Genomic DNA, 23,446 nt, shown 5'->3' with positions numbered 1-23,446 from the left:
TTAGCTGCCTGTCTGAAGTGTGTCATTAACTGTTTCACTTAATTTCCTGTAATGAGAGACTAGCTAATATTTAATGTGCAGAGGGAGACAGAGTGATGTGTGTGAGTGTCCACCTTATCCACAGCATTGAATAGATGGGTGTGTGTCTATTCATGAGTCCCACCTCATTCACTTCATTATGCTGAGCAGAAATGTGTGGCCACGTGTTCCTCTGGCATCCACTGCATTATACTGAATAGAGGAGTGTGTGTGTCCATCTATGTGTCCCCTTCATCCACTGCATTATGCTGAATAGAGCAGTGTGTGTGTCCATCTATGTGTCCCCTTCATCCACTGCATTATGCTGAATAGAGCAGTATGTGTGTGTCCATCTATGTGTCCCCTTCATCCACTGCATTATACTGAATAGAGGAGTGTGTGTGTCCATCTATGTGTCCCCTTCATCCACTGCATTATGCTGAATAGAAGAGTGTGTGTGTGTGTGTGTCCATCTATGTGTCCCCTTCATCCACTGCATTATGCTGAATAGAAGAGTGTGTGTGTGTGTCCATCTATGTGTCCCCTTCACCCACTGCATTATGCTGAATAGAAGAGTGTGTGTGTCCATCTATGTGTCCCCTTCACCCACTGCATTATGCTGAATAGAGCAGTGTGTGTGTCCATCTATGTGTCCCCTTCACCCACTGCATTATGCTGAATAGAGCAGTGTGTGTGTCCATCTATGTGTCCCCTTCACCCACTGCATTATGCTGAATAGAGGAGTGTGTGTCCATCTGTGTGTCCCTTTCATCCACTGCATTATGCTGAATAGAGCAGTGTGTGTGTCCATCTATGTGTCCCCTTCACCCACTGCATTATGCTGAATAGAGGAGTGTGTGTCCATCTGTGTGTCCCCTTCATCCACTGCATTATGCTGAATAGAAGAGTGTGTGTGTGTGTGTCCATCTATGTGTCCCCTTCATCCACTGCATTATGCTGAATAGAAGAGTGTGTGTGTCCATCTATGTGTCCCCTTCACCCACTGCATTATGCTGAATAGAGCAGTGTGTGTGTCCATCTATGTGTCCCCTTCACCCACTGCATTATGCTGAATAGAGGAGTGTGTGTCCATCTGTGTGTCCCTTTCATCCACTGCATTATGCTGAATAGAGGAGTGTGTAACTATGTGTCACCTTCATCCACTACATTGTAATAAATAGAATTGTGGATCTGTGTGTTCTCACTGCATTATGCTGAAGTGTGTGTCCATGTGTCCCTTACTCATACACTCACAATGCTGAACAGAAGTAGGTGTGTCCCTCCATGTGCCCCACTTCATCTGCAGCATAATGTGCTGCATAATGCTAAATAAATGACGTGTGTGTCTTTGTGTCCCTAACTCATCAACTGTTATCAATAGACGTGTGTCCGCGTGTCCCACCTTGTATGCTGCATATTGCAGAATACAACTGTGTGTCCCCACCTCATCCACTACATTTTGCTGAATGTGTGATGTATGTTCCCACCACACCAACTGCATTATGAAGGATAGAACCTCACCTTCTGCATTATGGTGTGTGTGTGTGTGTGTGTGTGTGTGTGTGTGTGTGTGTGTGTGTGTGTGTGTCCATCCATCCATGTGTCCCATCTCATCCACTGCATTATGCTGTGTGTGTGTGTGTGTGTGTGTGTGTGTGTGTGTGTGTGTCCATCCGTGTGTCCCATCTCATCCACCGCATTATGGTGTGTGTGTGTGTGTGTGTGTGTGTGTGTGTGTGTGCCCATCCGTGTGTCCCATCTCATCCACCGCATTATGGTGTGTGTGTGTGTGTGTGTGTGTGTGTGTGTGTGTGTGTGTGTGTGTGTGTCCATCCGTGTGTGCTCACCTCATCCACTGCATTGTGCTGTGTGTGTGTGTGTGTGTGTGTGTGTGTCTCCATTCATGTGTCCTCACCTCATCCACTGCATTATGCTGTGTGTGTGTGTGTGTGTGTCCCACCTCATCCACTGAATTAGGGCCCTTGCTGAATCGCAAAGCTAAAAAAATTACCGGCGATTTCCCGACGTTTGCGGTCGCGATTTTGCTATGCTATGCACTGCATAGCAAAATCGTGGCAATAATCATTCCGCCGCGCGTTCGCGTTCGTGTAAAAAAATGAATCGCGGTAGTGGAAATGACCTACCGCGATTCCTATGTTAAAAAGCAAACCGTAGCGATTGTAAAATCGCTAGCGGTTTGTGACTTTCCCATTCAGCCAGCGCAAACGCGCTAGTGGAAAAGGGCCCTTAGGCTGTGTGTGTGTGTGTGTGTTTGTGTGTGTGTGTGTGTGTCTGTGTGTGTGTCTGTGTGTGTGTGCGCGTGTGTCCATCCGTGTGCCCTCACCTCATCCACTGCATTATGTTGTGTGTGTGTGTGTGTGTGTGTGTCCATCCGTGTGTCTTCACCTCATCCACTGTATTATGCTGTGTGTGTGTGTGTGTGTGCGTGTGTCCTCACCTCATCCACTGCATTATGCTGTGTGTGTGTGTGTGTGTGTGTGTGTGTGTGTGTGTGTGTGTGTGTGTGTCCATCCATCCGTGTGTCCCACCTCATCCACTGCATTAGGGCTGGTTCAGACGGACGTCTGCGTGGCGTCGCGTTTGGGGGCGTCGCGGCGGCTGCGCGGTCAGGCTTTCAGTTGCCTTCGCGTCACGTTCCGATGCGGTCGCGTTTTTTCTTCCCCTAGGGGGACATTAGCCGTCACGGTTGGCCACTCCCTGGAAGCTACATGTCGCTTCCAGGGGCAGCTCGTATGCTAGCGAAAATCGGGACCTGAACGCCGCAATCGTGTAAACGTGCGCAAAAGCTTGGTGTAAATGCTCCCATTTACTTGAATGGGAGCGTTTACCACGACGTTCCGAACGCTTGCGGTAATCACTCTGCAAGCCTCCGTCTGAACCAGCCCTTATGCTGTGTGTGTGTGTGTGTGTGTGTGTGTGTGTGTGTGTGTGTGTGTGTGTGTGCGCATCCATCTGTGTGTCCTCACCTCATCCACTGCATTATGCTGAATAGGAGTGAATGGTGTGTCCACTTATAAATCCACACCTCATCCACAGCATTATTCTGAATAGAGTGTGTGTGTGTGTGTGTGTGTGTGTGTGTGTGTGTGTGTGTGTGTGTGTGTGTGTGTGTGTGTGTGTGTGTGTGTGTGTGTGTGTGTTTTTCCCCCTCCCGCCGCTTGAGTGGGCGCTGCGGTTTTTTTAAAGCACTTTTCTAAAGCACTTTTGCAGAGCGATTCTGCTTTTGCGTCAGGAAGTGAACTCTTTGACCCGGAAATGAATGAATACAATGTATTTATTATTAAAAGCGTAAATGCAATAAGATAAAGCGATTTGTAAGCACTGTGCACTTCTCCTATACCTTCCATTGTAGCACAATCGCCCAGAAAATGGTACATGCAGTACTTTAATGAGCTGAAAGACGAAACACACTGATATGAACTGTCCCATAAGGATTCATTGCACTAGCGATTTCAGGACGTTTTTAAAAACCGCCAGCACTCAAAAAAAGAACGCCAAGCGCCCTAGGTGTGAACAAGCCCTAAATGTGTGCATGCCTGTGCTTCACACCCCATCCAGTGTGTGTGCATCATTCTGAATAGGAGTTTGTGTGCTCATCCATGTGTCCCACCTTCTCCACTGCATTATTCTGAATAGGAGTTTGATTATTGTGGCTCTGTACTAATTAACAAGCTGACACATCAATGCATTCCAGTGCTTCTAAGGGCAACAATGGTTAATTTGCATATATATCAGCAGTGATGCACTGGGAGAGATCTCGGAGCTCACTCCAACCTGAATTATCACAAATTCTTTCTGTTTTAAGAAAGCAAACGTTTGTGTTCATTCATGTGTCCCACCTCCTCCACTGCATTATTCTGAATAGGAGCCACTGCCCCTGAAGTGGTTTTTTTTTTTTATGGTTCACAACTTTATACACATATACCAATTGTTACAAAATGTCAATGACTACTTCAATGTTAGCATAAAAGTATTCCTTGGAAAGTTATATTTGTGAAACTACCCTAAGGTTTTATGGTTAATTATGGTTAATTAGTATTAAAAACAGTATTAAGCAGAATTAATACTCAAAGGATCCATGCACACAAAGTGTTATTTTATGTACAGATAGAGTTTGGAGCGTTGAGTCAACTTAAGTCATGTGACTCTGGTGCTCTGACATATCACCACATCTCTGTAGAAGCTGCAACATGATGTCAACATTTTGCATAATATTTGTAAAGATTCTTCTCCCAGTTCCTAGCAACTGAAAGTGTTTGAGGAAAGACACTACAGGCTAGCCACGGTAACTCCTAACACAAGTCTACTGTCCAGTCGCGGCAACAAAGTTTCCCACACAATACGGCCCTCACATGACCATAGGTGGAGTTATCATCCTGACTGATAATGGTTGGACTACAATTGCTTTGATCAAAACTTTCTGCAGTCTTCTGTTTCCAACAAAATCTACTGACAGAAGGAGAGGTTTTAATTTAAGGTCAGCATACTGGAAAGGCTGTTGTCTTTGATGTAGCATTTGAGCCCTTGACCAGTGTTTAAATCCCTACTCAAACCAGTACATAAAATAATAAGGAGTCTTTGGGCAAGGCTCCCTAACGATCCTGGCCACCAGTGGAGTACCCCCTACGTGTCTGCAGCCCTGAAGTGTTTTAAGTCTGTCAGGGGAAAAGCACGTTATAAATGTTCTGTGTCTTGTCTTGACAATGTTCAATTCATTTCAGTTGCCCAAGCAGGTTATGGCTGTGGCAGTAAACAACTTTGATCTATCGGATGCAAGGTGATGATCAGGTGTTACAAAACCTTTGAATAATGGTGGGATCATTATACACCAGTCACATTTTATTTATTTTTTACTAGAAATCTTATGGAAATCTAAAGTGAAGTGGTGTATCACTAAATATTTCTCAGTCAACACACAGATACCATTCCCAGTAAGTGCAGAGCCAATTTCACCTGCAAGCGTGCAATATACTGTAGTTATTAGACAGTTCTAATGCTTCCCCACCCAGTGTTGCTCCCTTCTTTCAGTATTGTTGCATTTTCTAGTAGTACCTCCTCTTAATTGATTGCAGGCCTTGGAATTCTAGACCTCACAAACATGCCAACTGTCCAGTACATCTACCACATCATATCAGGTTTGGGTGGACTAAACCTTCATATAGAACAGTCAGATATCAGCACTCATCGAACCCTCGAAGCTAAAATGCAACTGGCTAGTACAGATTTGAGTACAGCAATGCAATCTGCAGCATTATTTAACAGGATTCAATTTCTTTCTTTTTTTTTTTTTTTTAAATGTGCAAGCAAGGGGGAAAAAAGAGCATGTTACCCACAGACAATAGCCAGCCAGTGTAATAAGCCATTTAGATAGCACCAGGTCTGCTTACTGTAAAACTATGGGGGACCAACATCAAAGACTCTCACAAAGAAAACAGTTAAAAAACTGCAGCAGGTTTAATAGGTTAAAGCCAAAGGCTCAAGCGGAGGATTTATTTTATTGAGAAATTGATTATATCCCAGTCTAGCCACCATAATAAGTTTTAACACACAACAATAAAACAAATAGCCCTTTGACATGTAGTGTAAAGCACTGCAAAGCCCCTCTGGTGGGCATGGAGTGGAATTCTGAGGGATCAAAGAGGAGGAACGATTACTTGTTTCTATACTCATGCCAGTTATATTAGATGTGTGAAGTACATTGTAATATAAACGCTAAAGTGCTATAGAAAATTTGACTTTTTTCAGAGTTTTTAGCACTTCTGATGGGAAAAAGTAGTTATTTACAGGCACCTTTGCATAAGGAGGCATACACACCTGTTCATAAAAAAGTAGAGTCTGTGGCATCCACCACTTTAATCGAGGTGAACGCTATAGGAAACAGGAGCGAGCTTATGGTGTTTGTTCACCACTTTTGGCGGTACGTCTGAAATAACAGTTTGTGAGGCAGAAGCAGCGGAATGCCATCAGTTCTTTCAAGTCAACAGGGCTATTACTGCCAGTTTCCAAACAGCTTTCATGGGAAGACTTAATCGTACAAGAGAAGAGAACTAATTGTTTGATACTTCAATGGGGCTTCTGATCGCTACTCTGTTTAGAAATGTGGGGGTTTTAAAAGTGACAATCTTGTTTCAAAGTGCCCCACTTTATATACAGGCCCTTTAGGGATGAAAGGCAAGAAGCTGAAACAATAGCTTTTTCTGCCATATGCGAGGTTATGACACAAGTAAGTAGTGGTTCATCTATTAAAATATTGCAGTCAGTCAATGTGATCCTAACTTAAAGAGAATCTGTATTGTTAAAATCGCACAAAAGTAAACATACCAGTGTGTTAGGGGACATCTCCTATTACCCTCTGTCACAATTTCGCCGCTCCCCGCCGCATTAAAAGTAGTCAAAAACAGTTTTAAAAAGTTTGTTTATAAACAAACAAAATGGCCACCAAAACAGGAAGTAGGTTGATGTACAGTATGTCCACACATAGAAAATACATCCATACACAAGCAGGCTGTATACAGCTTTCCTGTTGAATCTCAAAAGATCATTTGTGTGTTTACCTTCTGTCCCCTTCTTCTCTCATGCACTGAAGTGACAGGCTTCCTGCAGACAGCTTTGCCTGTGCCTGTGTTTGTAATTCCTCAGTATGTGTCAGCCAGCTACTTTCACAGCCTAACAGAGGAGGATTTTTATCCAGCTCTCTTCTATCACTGATAAGATAGCAGAGAAGCTGCTGGCTTATGTAAACACACACACACTGGAGTGTGCATAGAGGAACAGACCAGCAAGGAAGAGTTGGCAGCCTTCCAGACACAGGCTGACAAGTCTGACAGGGGAAAGATACATTGATTTATTACAGAGACCGTGATAGTACAAAGTGCTGCAGTGAGCCAGAACAGATTAGAATAGGTTTAGGAACTTGTAGGATGGTAGAAAAAACGTTGTAATTTTTGTTACAGAGTCACTTTAAAGACAATCTGTAAAGAAACAACCCCACCCTTGGGGATACTTACCTTGGGAGGGGGAAGCCTCTGGATCCTAATGAGGCTTCCTCCTTTCCTCTTCACCCTCAGGGATCCAGTCCTGGCAGCCCCAGAGCACCGGCAAGGTAAATATTTACCTACAGCGATCCTGCGCAGGTGAGCAGACCCTATTGGGCTCAGCTAATTCTCCCTGTGCAGAAAACTGCTACTGCGCTTACACATGTTCGCGGGAGGTAAATATTGCGGCCTGCGCCACAGCCAACATAAATATTGGCTGTGGTTTTGGGGGAGCCAGCACTGGATCCCTGAAGCTTAGGAGGATGGGGAAGCCTCATTAGGATCCAGAGGCTTTCCCCTCCCAAGGTAAGTATCCCCTGGAGGGGATTTTTGTTACAGATCTTCTTTAAGGTGTTAGGGAGCCTTGCTGAATAGGTATTGGCTATCCCTGGTCTCCTATGTCAGAGGCAGTACACTTAACCTGTACACCATCTAGTGTACTGTTTAAGGGTTTCACAAAACATATTTCATCATTTCTCTTTCCTTATTTATCCCATCATTTATCTCTCCTTATTGATGTTAGTTCATGCGTAATCTCTATATAGGCCTGATGCACTAACTGCAGGTAAAGCTGCTATGCACAGGCAGTACAAGCAATTTTACCCAAAGCAGGTTGTTTCAGCGCCCGGCACAGAAACTGGGTGCAGCTATGGCACTAGTGCTATGCTAAGCACCCCACGCAAGGGTAATTCGGGGTTCTGGTGGCCGCCGGACCCCAAATTACTTCTCCCTCTGAGTGATACGACTTGGAGGGGGAATAGTATTTAACGCTGCCTGGGATTTGAGAGGCAGCAGGGAGAGCAGTCATTCGGCTCGCCCTACACTCAGCTCACTGGCGGCGTATATATTCGTAAGCATTTTACCAGTACTAAAGCCAGGGGATTAGCGAGTGGTATGCAATTAACTTAAGTTGTGCTCCCTGAATACCGTTAACACAAGCGGCGTCCTGCCCAATACCATAGCAATGCCCATTACCCAGTAGTGCAAGTTGCATCAATTGCGTAACGCACTACTCTCCTGTTGTTAGTACCAGTACAATTGTTGTGTGGTCTGATGCACTTTAGCGATAGTGCAAAAGACTGTATTTTAACTCCAAGATAAATCTAATCATCTCCTAAAGTGGAACTTAACTGTATATAATTCAATGAATAATATTGCTTATTTTTGCAAAGTTTAGTTATCAATTATTTTGGCATTGTTTGTCTATTGTAAATTTATCTAAGATGCCAGCATCATTACTACTGGCAAGGTGAATCACAGTTGCATGCCATTTTTTCAACCTGAAATCTCCCTGAGTGCTCTGGGACAGAAGGCTAGATGACATCATAGCCTAGGCTAAACATCCCAGGGAGGGGGAGGTTAAATACCAATATATTCTAACACTGAAACCAGAATAACTAAGGATGAAAAAATAGTATGTTAAATCATTTATTTTGTTCTAATATGTTTCAATAAGGTTCATCTTTAATAGTTGAGGGGAAAAAATAAGTAAGATGAGATAATTCAAGAAAAAAGCTTTTGTTACTCAACCCCCATGAGTGGTCAGTTGTTGGAGAACCTGATTTGCATACTTGTTCTGGGCCAGTGGCTTAGGGCCCATCCACACTTGTGCACTGGCTAGCAACACAGGTTGCCACACATTTTACAGAAACACACAGCACTTGTGTGGCTGGTTTCTGCAGTGCTGATCTTATTCAATTACAATGAATGGGATCTGACAGGTGACAGCTCAGAGCACCAACATGCATGCAGCAGTGCATTGCCAGAATGCCTCTAGATGAGCTTATCCAGTGAAAGTCCGACAGGCTTTTGTCGAACAGGAATAGAGGCATGCTGAGCTTGAACAGTGGACTGTAGGCAGATGCTGGAAGACACTGGATCGGCCAGACGCTTCTCACTAGTGAGGTAAGTATCTAACTGCATTATTTTTCTCCCTTCAGGTTATCTTTTTTTAACTATTTCAATAGTTTAGTGGTTTTTAAGTTCCTGCAGGCCGTTAGCTTGGAGATGTGTCAAAAGCGGAGAAGAGGCACTACTCTTGCTACAATTACCTTTTAATCACTGTTGAAACAGACATGGACAATAAATGAGGGTGTCAGTCTCACTGTATGTTCATGTCTGTTTCAACCATGATTAAAGATAACCGTAGCAGGAGTGGTGCCTCTTCTCCGCTTTAGACTACAAGTTCTGCCTTCTTGCAAGATTGCTCCTGTGGCTACAGATCTGGTTTGTCTTCGCTGCCGCTCTCCAGCTGCATCTAATGTCAGTCTCCTCTTCTCTTTCTCCAATTTATTCAGCTTGGAGATGTGTGTTCTGTTTGACAGGACACAGCTATCAGCAACACAGACTTGTAAAGGACTTCAGACTTGTTAAGCATAGGCTTCCTTTCCAAGAATGGTAAGAATGGTGGGAGATAGGAATGGCCACACCAAGTGATAATCTCATGTAAATAACACTAGCAATGCTTTTGGTCAACTGATCTCAGGGAACAAACTAATTAACCACCGAGCAAATACAATCGCCTTATACATTGGATATTGCATTCCTGAGGAAATGCCAGTGCTAGGGGTGTTTGTCTCCTCCCTGACCCACAGCTTAAACACACACTCTATGATAGCCCAAGCTTGCATGCTAATGCAAAAGATCTTTTCTTGAAGCATCTATGGCCTCATTCAGGGTGAATGTTACCTGATCAGAAAAGGGAACATTTAAAAGAGAATTGTAGTGAAACATAAGTTTATCTAACTGAACCGTATCAGTGCAGCTATGTTAAAAACAGAATAGTGCTTCTTTAAAATGTGCCCAGCCTCCTCTCACTCTTTGCTTTTAGAGATGGGTTCTTTCTTATTCTGAATGAACAGTCAATCCACTCCTTCTCAACAGTGACATCTAGTGGGGGTATGAGTGGGCTTACCTCATGAAGTGATGTGTGTAGAACATGAATTAAGGGAATTCATGCTTTAGAAAAAATAATCCACCTGTAACCAAAAGATGTAAAGAGATTTAATAATAAGTATCACCCAATTACTTTCATTGTGTAACTTAGTTATGAACACCATACACACAGCAAAATACATAGGCTGGTTATGTTCTAGCATACACATTTAGGCACTGGTGGTACATTTCAGACCAGCCTCTTGAATCAAATGCATACAGTCAAGGCTCTTCAGGGGCCTGCCTCTACCACAATTTATAATCTATGTGCACCAAAACACCTCACGTATCTTTGCACTATACATCATTGGCTTAAAATTACACAGATTAGGGTTTATAATTGTGTCCAGGCAGCCCTGTGGTTCAGAAGGTTCTAGGTAGCCCAAAGAGTCTTGACCTCACTGTTTTCCAATGCACTTATACAATGCAGGCAAACCTAAACTCAGATGAAACAAACAAGAAAGCTGCATTTTAGAAAGCATTACTTACTTTCCTGTGGTGTCTGCTTAAAGGATACCAGAACTGAAATTAAAGATTTTTCTATTACTTACTTTCCAGCCCTGGTAGGCTTATATGTTCCTTGCTATCCTCCTCCTCGCATGCACACTACATCTAGCCTCGTAGCCACACATGTGTAGAACACTCCTGACTATGGGAGAAAGAGCAAGGACGTGCGCTGCCGGGCTAGAGCATGCACAGTACTGTGCCACTTGGCTGCTGCAGCGGAACGAACAACTGAGTGAGGAGGAGGCCTGGGAGGAAAATTGATGGACATACAAGCCTATAGAGGCTGGAAGAAGCCCCAGGTAAGTAAAAGAACAGTCTTTAATTTCAGCTCTGGTATCTAAAAAAACCCTGGACTGACAGGGAAATGGAGACTGCCATGTACATTTCCTTTTAAATAATAACAGTTTCCTGTCTTACTGACCCTCTGCCTCTAATAAGAGTTTGGCCATAGACCCAGAACAAGCATGCAGATCAGATGTTTCTGACTTAAGTCCAACTAGATTAGCCACATGCTTGTTTTCAGGCATATGATCCAGATACTACTGCAGCCGAAGAGATCAGCAGGACACTAGGCAACTGTTATTTAAATGGAAATAAATATGGCAGCCACCATATGACTCTCAGTTCAGGTTTCAATAATAAAAGATTGACACTTTTCCCCCAACAGCTCCTGGCAGGTCACCAATAATGAAACTAAAGCATGGTGATGCGGGGTATGGGGTGGACCAGTAGCGGTAGAACCTCTGATTCTCTGATCCTTTGGAGAGGATGCATATGAGACACTATGAAGAGTCATACAATGTTGCGTATACAGCAACCCTACTGTAATTTCAGTGTGTTAGTATTCAGAATGTTCACAACATTAAGACAGGCAGCACAGCATTGTTAGAACGTTATTTACCAGCAGGTAATATCAAGCATGCTGCTGTTAACACAGCAGGCTATTCAACGTTAGGTTAGCAGTATATTGTGAGACATAAATGAAAAAGACACACTATTACTAAATTATGAGCTTTTGTATAGAGCAGGTATACTTGTAACAAGATAATTTGTTTTACTGTTGGAAAATATAATTTACTGAGAACTATTGGAAATGTGCAATGAGTAATGTTAAGGGATCAAGTACACCCACAAATGACACTCAGATTCTCAGGAGATGCTGGACTTAAAGAGGAACTTCAGCCTAAACAAACATACTGTCTTTAAAGTGTACCAGCGCTCAAGAAAAAAAAAAATGTACACATACCTGGGGCTTCCTCCAGCCCCATATGCTCTTCTGCAGCGCCAGTACCGGGTCCCCGCCCTTCCGTCAGTCAGAGCCAGTCTGACGTAAGAGAAGTGTGCACTCTGCGTAGCTCTCCAGCTCCTGCGTAGACTGGTTCCTACTGATGGAAGTGCGAGGACCGGCGCTGCAGAAGATTGAGGACAGCGGAGTGGGAGTGACCGATGCGTATGGGGCTGGAGGAAGCACCAGGTAAATATAAATCTTTTTATTTTCCTGAGCTCCTGAGCTCTGAGTCCCTGTAAGTTACATTAGTTATGTTAATTAAAAGAGATAGGTAATATAATCGCTTACCCACCCTGTTTTAGAAGAAAAGGCAAATGTTTGTGATTTCATGGGGGCAGCCATCTTTTTGGTTGAAAGGAGGGGACTGGGAGCATGAGACACAGTTCCAACGGTCCTGTGTCCTGATCACCCATCCCAGCTGCGCACACTAGGCTTCGCATCTCAAATTCAATTATTAAATTGCGCCAAAACAGCAGAATGAGAACAACATCATCAGAAATCCCATCATGCTTTGCACAGCATCAGGGTAAAAATGCCCGGGCAGTTTTCTTCTGTGCAGCTAAAAATGAGGCTTGAGTAAGAAAAACAAAGTTCTGATGTTGTAAAACTAAACACCAAGTCTTTTCAGTGCTGCTGAGTAGATTTTTAGTCTAGAGGCTCACTTTAATGATAAGTGGAATTACACTATGTACTTACTACACATTTCCATTATCCGGAGTGAGGTGTCCCCTGAAATCTGGCAGCCTCCCCTTCAATGACCCACCAAGTTAGATCCTAATTGTCTGACTACTATTATAGTACCTGCTGTGAGAATCTTTTACTACCCCTCCCCTGTCCTCAGGACAGAAAGGGCTACTTGGGAGAGGGCTGAGCAGCACATTTACACTCTGATCAGGTATAAACTGCCCGGATCAGGTCAATTTGGCACCACAATCGGCAGGCGTCTAATAGCAGTGCGTATGTGCCCGGTGATGCTGGGCACTGGGAGAAGCTGAGTGATGGCTCTCCCTGCACGCGATATAACAAATATATTCCCCTACTGATTGCTTACCCTGTCCTATGGTGGTTTAATTCGGGGGTCTAACTATTGTCAGGACCCAAAATTACTGTTTTTTTACCTGCAGCGCCGCTAGTCTGTGCTACGTAGCTCAGTGCAGGCACCAAAAAGCCCTTCTTCATCTAATAGACCCCTTTGTTAACTATCAGTAATCGGGCACCTAAGGAGTGATTTGGGTGTCAGATGCAGCTAGTAGTACATACATAGTACTCCATACATTAGAAGTGCATGTCATCTGGGTGCTGGGCAGTTTGGCGCAGGGAGAGCCGAATGACAGCTCTTCCTGCTGCTGCTAAACTCCGTGGTGGCGTTAAATACTATTCCCCCTTTGAGATGTCGCAACTCGGAGGGAGATTAAATTTGCGGTCTGGCAACCGCCAGAGGCCCGAATTACCGTTACGCGGGGCGCACAGCATAGCATTGCTGCTCTGGCAGCGCTTGGTGTCAGGCGAAAATGAACTGCTTCATACATTAGTAAGTAAGATAGTAATTAAATGGTTGTATTTGATCAGCTACAACTATTGTTTGGGTGCCAAAGTTAGTTTTTAGCACTTACCTGGAGGTGAAGGGGTTAAGGTTAGGCAGTAAAAAGGGGGGGGGGGGGGGTTAGGGGCTAGGCATTAGGTAGGGGTTCTGTTTGGGTACCTACAGAGGGGTTAGGCATTAGGTCAGGAGGTTCAGGTTAGGCATTTAGAGCGGACGGTTCAAATGGGTGCCGGTTCTGCATAGTTAAATATCAATAATTAAAATTAGGACTTTTTTACTATTAGTGCCACCACTTGGCGCCCAACTCTTGCAGTGGCGTCACAATGAGTACTCTAAACTGCCTCCTACAGTAAACACAAAGAGCCTGCCCCAATTCACTTTTCTCCTAAGATTTCTCCACGTTGCTATTTCACATCTTATCAATTATATACCATTAACGCAATAAAATACCATCAAGCAAGAAAATACTCAGAATAATTGTGACAGTACTTTTTCCCCTACTTCTTGGTACTTGTTCAATTGAAGAGTGCTGAAAAGTTATTTTAAACTGAAGATGAAAATTATCTCCTAGGAGAAAACTTAGGGGAAAAAGTAGGATCATCCAGAAAATGTTAATTAGTTTGACATTCACCTCACATCTACAGTATATTCCCTTTGGGGCGATGCCAGAAACCCTTCCCGGCACCTACCCTAGTCATTTATCTTGGCATAAAGGATCAAATTGCCAAAAAGAATCACGCAAAACAATTTTTTTTAGATACAGGATACCATTTACTTCTTGAAGGCTTATGAGAATATGCGAACTTCCTAAACTAGTGCTTAATAGTTCCATTGTGTAGAAAGGTACTGAGACTTATGCATTTTATTTCTTCAATTATTGAATAGTTTATTACCTGACTTTGTTTTTGTTTACTTTGGATTCTGAAGTATGGAATACTTATAATAAAAACCCTCAACCCCCTACAAGTCCTCCACTGTTACCCAAGGCTTTTTATAAACATTAAGTCAACTCAAAACAATCATGAACAAACATTTCTGGTGAGCAAACTTTAAGGTGTGTGCTGGCTTAACCCAGGAATCTGCAAACGTGGCTCTCCAGCTGTAAAGGAACTACAAGTTTCCTAATGCATTTGCCTTTATGGATCATGACTGTGGCTGTCAGACTCCTGCAATGCATTGTGGGACTTGTAGTTCCTTAACAGCTGGAGAGCCAAGTTTGTAGATCACTGCCCATAACCCCACATCTATGCTTCCTCCTACTCAGTGGATAACAGAATTTATTATGGGGCACTAGGGGTGGGGGCTTGGCTGGCCTATCAAATCACCATTTCACCCATACTACTGTGCACTGGAATAGGTGTGGACAAGCTGTGCCTGGGTACCTGTGTAGTGTTAAGTGAGCCTGGCAGTCTACTCACAGAATAAGTCAGGTGAGCAGTGAAGCTCAAGGGTGTTATTATGCAAGTATATAAAGGTTTTTTATAAGTGTTGGGGAATCTGGTATTTAAGATTTAATCTCAGTTATATGCAACGCCCTAATGTCACATGATTCAGTGCACATTTGTCTCTCTTTCTCTCTTAAAGAAAACCTGAACTGGAAAATAAAAGTCAAAATAAACATGCACACGCCATACTTATCCCACGCCTAATCTGCTTATCAATCCCTTTCTCCTCTCCCGCTTCCTGTTTATCCATTGTGATCAATGGAATTCTCAGTCCTCCATGGCGACAACCTCATAACAGCTTCCGGGTCAGCAGTCCGTTAACACCAGTAATATTGCTTGAGCCATAGGGAAACATGGGCATTACCTTGCGCATCAGTTGTCCTTTCAGTTATAACTGACAGCAACTGATATAGTGAGGCTTTCAACTTCCTGAGAGACAAGTAGGAATAGATCTTGTCAGAACTGGAAGGAATCATTGTTAGAAGAAATACTGAGCTTAAAAGAGGAACTGACGGCGAGGCAAGTATGTAACATTCATTTGCAGGTACATCATGGGTTTATTTTAAATAATATTTCTAGGATCAGGTTCACTTTAAAAACTGAGCAGTGCTTTTCAGTGCAGGTAGATTTGGGCGCAGCCGGCGCCACCATAGACTGTAATAGGAATTACAGCTACAGCGGCGCTCAGTGAGTAACGTCGGCTCCGTCAGAAGACAGAGCCGAAGTTACTTTTAAAACACAATAATTCGGCCTCCAGCAATAGCTGGAAGCCGGATTATATCATTCCCCACTATCCATGGCGGCCTGGAGGGGGAATAGTAGTTAACACGGCCCGGGACTTGTGCAGCAGCAGGATCAGCCATATACCGGCTGTGTCCTGCGCCCAAGTCTACCGTCGCAGATTTAAAATGTATGCCTTAAAAAAGCCTCCTGTGGCATTTAGTTCATGTCTCCTGTTTAATATCAATAGGCCAATGGGGTTCCCAAGTTGTCATATTAACCAAAGGAAATTTATGAAGTAAATGTAAACTATATAAAAAAAAATAGAAAAACAGTAAAGTTGCATTTAGTAGCAGTGTTACTTATTCCATTGCACTGGCTGCTTATTAAAGGAAAAAAAAAACAACAACTTATCAGTCTCTGATGCCATCCACCAGCCGCGACACCACTGCAAAAACTTGAGAGCAATTACATGGAGGGAGAACGGTGCTGAGATCATCAAAACCTTCTGTCCAGGCTCTACTAGGACCTGCTGGGGCTCAGACTGCAGCACTTCAGCAAGTGTCCGGCATGGAGGTGTAAACAGATTACTGTTAATGCAGTTTTAGGCCAGGGGCCCACTGAAGCTGTTGCAGCTGCAATTTCCACCTTTGAGGAATAGCCAACGATTCCCAAAGAGCCAGCGTCATGAAAGTCTATGGCATTCCCTGAAATCGCAAATATTATCGAAAATGTCTTAGGTTTCAGTTTTTTAAACACTAAATGGTTGGATGTACTACAGTTAACCCTGGATGAAAAGACAAAACACTTTATATGCATGCAGGGAACATAAATGACTTACTAAGGATTAACTTTCAATAGTGTGTGACCTGCAGATTTAAAGAGGAACTTTAGCACAAAAAAAAAGGGAAACAAAAAGAAATTAATACATTGCAAAGTGAAGTTAAAAAAAATAGGAGAGAGATCAAAAAATGATTAACCACTTCAGCCTACAGCTTTGAAAATCTTATGCATCCGAGCAATGTTCACCTCCCATTCATTCGCTAATAACTTTATCGCTACTTATCAAAATTAATTGATCTATATCTCGTTTTTTCCGCCACTAATTAGGCTTTCTTTGGGTAGTACATTTTGCTAAGGGCCACTTTACTGTAAATGCATTTTAACACAAAGATTAAGATAGAAATGGAAAAAAATCATTATTTCTCAGTTTTTGGCCATTATAGTTTAAAATTAATACATGCTACAGTAATTAAAACCCATGCATTTTATGTGCCCATTTGTCCCGCTTATTACACCGTTTAAAATACGTCCCTATCACAATTTATGGCGCCGATATTTTATTTAGAAATAAAGGTGCATTTTTTTCAATTTGCGTCCATCACTATTGACAAGCTTATAATTTTAAAAAAATTAATAAGATACTCTCTTGACATGTATATTTAAAAAGTTCAGACCCTTAGGTAACTACTTATGTAGTTTTTTTTTTTTAATTGTAATTTTTTTTATTTATTTTTTAATACAAAAATGTATTTGGGTAATTTTAGTTGGTGAGGGAAACTGCTAATTTTAGATGTAATATAATGCATTTTTTATTTAATAAAAGTATGTGGGTGCAGTTTACTATTTGGCCACAAGATGGCCACATTCAAAAAATTCCTGGATGCAAACAATGTCGCATCTAGGAACTAAAATGAAGAGAAAAAGTTTTTCTGGGGGCAGAAATACCACGCTCTCTGATGAGAAAGCGTCGGTATTTCTGCCGGGGACTTAGATCGGTGAATGGGAATTATATTCCCATTCACTGATCGGGGGGGCAGCAGGAGCGCGCGCGGGCCCGATCGCGCGCACCACACGGCTGCAGCACCACTGCCTATCTGGACGGATATATTCGTCCAGATATGGCGAAGTGGTTAATATTCGCTGTATAACTTGTTCATGTTGGTTGATCCACAATGAACCTGCACATCATCTTTACTACTGGGAGACAAGAAAATAAACTACAAAGCACCAACTGTCATTATTTATAACCACATCCACTAACATTGCAATAGGCTAAACTGTTTTTGTTTTTTTAATAGATATATATGTGCACAGAGGGAGATACTGGTTGCTTGGCAGTTGGAAACCGCTGTTATTTTCCACAATGCAACAAGGTTCACAGACAGGAAATTGTCAGGACCTAGGTCCTGATATCACACTGTGGGAGGAGTTTGACCACAATATCAACCATACAGATCCCCTGATGATCTGTTCGAGAAAAGGTAAAGATTTCTCATAGGAAAGGTGGTATAATTTTTTAAATCGCCTTTCCCTGCGCTGTATAAAGCACTTTTTTAAGCGCTTTTGCAGTGGGATTTTTTTTCACTTCCTGAAGTCAGTCAGGAAGTGAACTCTTGTACCCAGAAATGAATAAATACAATGTATTTATTCATGAAAGCGCTTGGGAAATCGCTATACAAAGCACTTTTTCAAGCACTTTGCGATTTCCCTATACCTTCCATTATAGACAAATTGCCCAGAAAATAGTACAGGTAGCGCTTTGGTGAGCGGATCGGAATCAAACAGCTCATAGGTTTACACTCTCATAGGGATTCATTGCACAAGCGCTTTTAGGGTGATTTTCAAAATCGTCAGTGCTTAAAGGAGTTCTTTCGCGAGAAAAGTAGGTAGTTAAAAAATGTGACAGATGACAGGTTTTGGGCCAGTCCATCTTTTTAAGAGGGATTCTCAGGGCTTTCTTTGTTTTCAACAGCATTTCCTGAACAACAGTTGCAAAATCTAACTGACATAATAGTGTGCAAGTGATTAGGGAGGCCGGCTGGTATCTTGCTATTTTGGCAGTTAAACTGTTGTTCACGAAATGCTGTTGAAAACAAAGAAAGCCCTGAGAATCCCCCTTAAAAAGATGGACTGGCCCAAAACCTGTCATCTGTCACATTTTTTAACTGCCTACTTTTTTCGCGAAAGAACCCCTTTAAAAAATCCCCAAAATGCTCTAGGTGTGAACAAGCCCTTACAGCTCAGATCTGGTGCTGTGTGATCATCAAATTGTGATAGTAGACAAATCCAACTGAGGCACTTGACAAAGGGCACACGGCACGAAACAACGTACTGTCTTGTTATGCTGTATAACGCTATTGCGAATAGCAAGCAAAAATGTGCCAGTTTTTTCCCATTGAAGGGTTGAGTCAGAATTGGATTGGTCTAATATTGCATGTTGTATAGGAGGCTTGATGGACCTCTAACCACTGTTTGGACTCCCCAAGAAACATGTATTTACCCAAGGCCCGCAGAGAACTTACTTGAATTGTTCGATCATCAAAATGTGCAACACTCCACAGTGATCAATGAAAATGTAGTAGCTGGACTGTTCTAAAATCCTGAAACTGTGCGCCTGGCTGCTGACAATCTGTTTAGCTACCAAAGATTATTTACTATCATGTTTTATTGCAAAACCATCATGAAAGCACGATCCTCAACTCAAAGCCCCAGACCCCACCCATTATACTGGCGAGATGTGATTTTCAGAAGTGTTTTTTCTGTGAAAGTAAAAGGACCATTTGGGGCCTCTCCCTGCTGACCTTATAGTTCCATGCCTGGGTGGAGCATTAAAGACTGTATCAAAGGCCCTAGAATCATGCAGAGAACTGACAGGAATGAGCCTTAAAGCACACCTCAAGGGAGCAGAGTATGAAAGCTGATGCACTCAGGGCAGGATTTAGGCCAAGGCCCCCTAGGCCATGGCCTAGGGCACCACAGCAGCAGGCTGAACTTATGCAGCACTTGCAAACTTGCAATGCAGAGAGATCAGGCGAGCGTATGACCACGGTACTCTGCTGCCAGCAGCCTATGCAGTGGACACTTTGCTCTCTGTGCACATTGGCATTGTGGCGGGCGGCTACGGACTTGGGCAGCATTGGAGACAGAGGGGAAAATAAAGCTTTGGTACTGGAGACAAGTTGAGAAATGAGTGACACTGATGGCTGCTGCGGTGTGAAGGCAAGCTGGCTACCTATGCTGAAAAGGGGGGAACTGGGAAAAAGAGGGATTAAGGGAGTCATTGGCTACCTATACTGGAGGGAAAGGAGGGAGGAGTGATCTGGCTACCTATACTGGAAGGGGGGGTGATCTCTCTCCTATTTTTTTTAACTTCACTAGAGGGAAGGGGTCATCTGGCTACCTATACTGAAAAGGGCAGCTGGTGACAGCAACCTTAGGCGGTAAATAGTACAAATCTGGCCCTGGATGCACTCCTTCCAAGCAACAAACATTGCCTAGCAATCCTCTGCCTCTAATACTTTTAGCCATAGATCCTAAACAAGCATGAAGATCAGGTGCTCTGACTGAAGTCTGACTCAGTTAGCTGCATGCTTGTTTCAGGTGAGCCAAATGATGCCCATACAGAGAAGATGGGGCAAGGGGTGGATGAAGACGGGGAGCACACAGACCCATGGACTGACAGAGGGCCCAGGTTAACTTTACCCGGGAGCCAGATTATAAGTAAAATCGGCCCTGGCCAAAGATCAGCAGATACAGGCAAGTGACTGCTCAACAAAATAAACATGGCAGCCGCCACATGCCTTTCACCTTAGGTTCCATTTTACTAGCCAATCACTACGTCGCATACAGGGCTAAGGGCTAAGGCAGGCATGGGCAAACTTGGCCCTCCATCTGTTAAGGAACTACAAATCCCACAATGCATTTGCCTTTATGAGTCATGACTGTGGCTGTCAGCCTCTTGCAATGCATTGTGGGACTTGTAGTTCCTCAACAGCTGGAGGGCCAAGTTTGCCCATGCCTGTGCTAAGGCTTTATTTTTAATCAAGCAGATATTCAAATTATTTGTAGAAGGTTTGTTTAAGGCTATGCTCAAACTGGACTTGGAATAAAACTCTCTGAGATTCCTTTGCATTATTTTTGGACAAGCAGTACTTACATTTTAAGAAAATATAGGCACATAGAAATGCTGAAAAACATGAAAACTTGCATTATGCACAAGACAGCATAACATATTTTTAACCATATATCTCTAGAATGTATTCATTCATATGAACATGTGTCTTGAACATTACACAGACTGGTATTGCTGGTATAATGCTTTTCTGATTTTCAAGTTTTGAATCAGGGCGATACCATTTATTGGCTAACTTAAAATGAAAAAGAGTAAACTTTCGGCTGATAAGCCTTCTCTGGACTCTGATTTCTAGTCATCCTTTCTGATACGTAATAATTTACTATCCATATTTATGTTATTATGAAAACCAAATTATATTCACTGAAGCTCCATTGCCATCTTGAGGGAGAAGAAGGCCACTGCACGTCTATATATTCTAACTTTAATGTAAACCCTAAAAATTAGAGGGTCATATACAGTATATCTGGCTTAATTGTTACAGTTTGTGCATATTTGCTCCTTACAAACTGATGATATTTATGTACCATTTCCATTCCTGCTATATGTAAGCATCTTTTGTTGCCCCTACCTGACAGGAACTGTCAAATGCCATATGGCGGTCATACATGGTACAATTTTTTCATCCAATCTTACCATTTATATGTAATATAAGGGAACTGCCTAAATTATCCTTTCAATAGATTCACTTAATTTACCCTTATACTAAATAGAGATGGTAAGATTGGATGAAAAAATTGTACCATGTATGGCTACCTTTACTCTGATCAGGCAAGACCTACTACTCCCAATGATTAATAGGTAACAGTAAGATTCCATCAAAAGAGAGCATTTGTTACATTTTAACTACTTACAGCCTAGAAATCTACTCCCTGTTTTGATGGCTATCTGGCTGGCATGGCGTAGATTTCAACTCACCGCCGCTATGTGTATCCGCCGTATTCGTTGCTTCTGCTGATCTCGCCACTGAATCCTTGCCATCTCCTGCTGCAGCTCATTCGCTCTGCCTCTCTCTATGACGGCAGAGCCCCGTGAGCGGTTCAGGAGCAGATTTCATTGGCTCCTGGCCCTGTCTTTCAATGTAAGCAACTCCCACTGGCTTGCATTGATCGACAGGGTCAGAGGCCAATGAAAGCGGCTCACAGGAACTCTGCTGCCATAGAGACGGTAGAGTGGATGACCCAGGTTCCCGACATGCGGCGGTTGCGGTGGGTATGTGCGGCTATTGTCGGGACTCCGCTGTTTCTGTACCAGCGATCTCTGGTCCTTAAGGGGGCAGAGACCGCTGGTATTTAAGTGGTTAAATAAAGTTACCAGATCAAAAATGGATGCAATCAAGAACAAAGCTTCCACCCACACTTTTTTAATGGGTGAAGTGAGCCAGTGAAAAAAATCCATAGAAAAAGTTATTCCGCTAATGTGATTGGGTGGACAGATAGCTTGTAGTAATACGCCCACATTCTTCGGCCAATTAAAATGCTTTAAGTTGTAGACGTTGCTGTGATGGGAGAACTGTTTCTTTTAGACTTTCACGCTTGTTCACCTTAACCATACTAGCTCCTTTCATTGTACAAGCAAGTAAGATTACTTTTGGTATATCAGCAGTCTCTGGTAAGCTGTGCACACACGTAAGATAAAAATCTTCCGAAAATAAAATGATCGATCTGCGGATAATCCTTATAAAATAGTTTGCTAAAGATAGCGACTAATGATATTTGTCTCTCAATCCTACAAATCCATCCCGGCGGATATGTTCTGCCGACATTTGTCTTTTCCACAAGGTGTGTATGCGATCGTCATCTATTGCTTACATTCTGTGTGCACAAGCATGAAGAAGGAAGTAAATGGACTACAAAAGCATTTTTTGAGTCTTTTGCTGTAACTGATCTTTGTGTGTGAACAACATCTGTTGTTCAAACCTTCCTGCCAGAAACATGCAGCAGATTGAGCCATCGTTTTAGAAAGACTTATCTCACATGTGTATGCAGTTATAGGGGTTATCAACTAATTGCCCATTTTTAAGAACTCAGTTTTTAAGAATGCAAATTTGGCTGCAATTTGTAGGCATTGTAAAAGTGGAACAAAAAAATCAACTGTGACTGCATTTGACTGGTTCAATTAGCAGTGCACCTGTAGAATTGGTCAATGATTTCCAAGCTGATGCAGAATTATGCAAATTTTGTATGCAAATTTAGTAGCTAAGGCTAAGAATGTACTAACTGAATCTGCATTTGAACATAATGTCCATTTGTAAGAAAGTGCTATTAGATAGGGAACACACTAGGCATTGCATGAAAGGTTGCGTTTTGCTGCATATGCGTTTGTGTTTCGCACATGCATTTTTCTTGCATTTAAATGCGTTTGCGTTTCGCTAATAAATCGCATGTGTTTTTTGTATGTGTTTTATGCTAATCACTAGGTAGTCAACAGGAAGCAGAAATACATCAAACTTGGGTTTAAAGAAGAAAAAAAAACGCATAAAAACACATTAAAACACTATACCTCTGCATCACCACTGACATATTTTGTTCGCCGCAGCTCCGTCCCGGTCCCCGGCGATGACGTCAGGGCGACCTCCAGGTCGGCCTGTACTGCGCCTGCATGAGCGGCGCTGTCAATCGCCACCACGTGGGTCGCTTAGGCCCACGTGGCGGTGATTGACAGCACCGCTTGCGCAGGCACAGTACAGGCCGACCTGGAGGTCGCCCTGACGTCATCGCTGGGGACCAGGACGGAGCTGCGGCGAACAAAATTCAAAATATTTAGTTGCACCACTCTGACACATACAAAAATAAATAAACACTCCTTGAAGCCTATGAGCATTTCAGTGCATGCTTTTCACCCTTCATTTTTCATAACTAGGGTTATACAGGTGGCAGCCATGCGTACGTTAAAAAGGGGCGCTGGGAAAAAAGGGCGCCGGGTTTTTAACGATAAGCATGGATAACGTTTAAAAATGTATTGTACTGTATTTCGTTTAAAATTAATGTTTTTTAAAGTTATAAATCATTAAATAATGTG

This window comes from Hyperolius riggenbachi, chromosome 7, assembly GCF_040937935.1.
Source record: "Hyperolius riggenbachi isolate aHypRig1 chromosome 7, aHypRig1.pri, whole genome shotgun sequence".
Classification (NCBI taxonomy): domain Eukaryota; kingdom Metazoa; phylum Chordata; class Amphibia; order Anura; family Hyperoliidae; genus Hyperolius; species Hyperolius riggenbachi.
The sequence above is the reverse complement of the archived record's forward strand: the minus strand, read 5'-3'. Positions refer to the sequence as shown.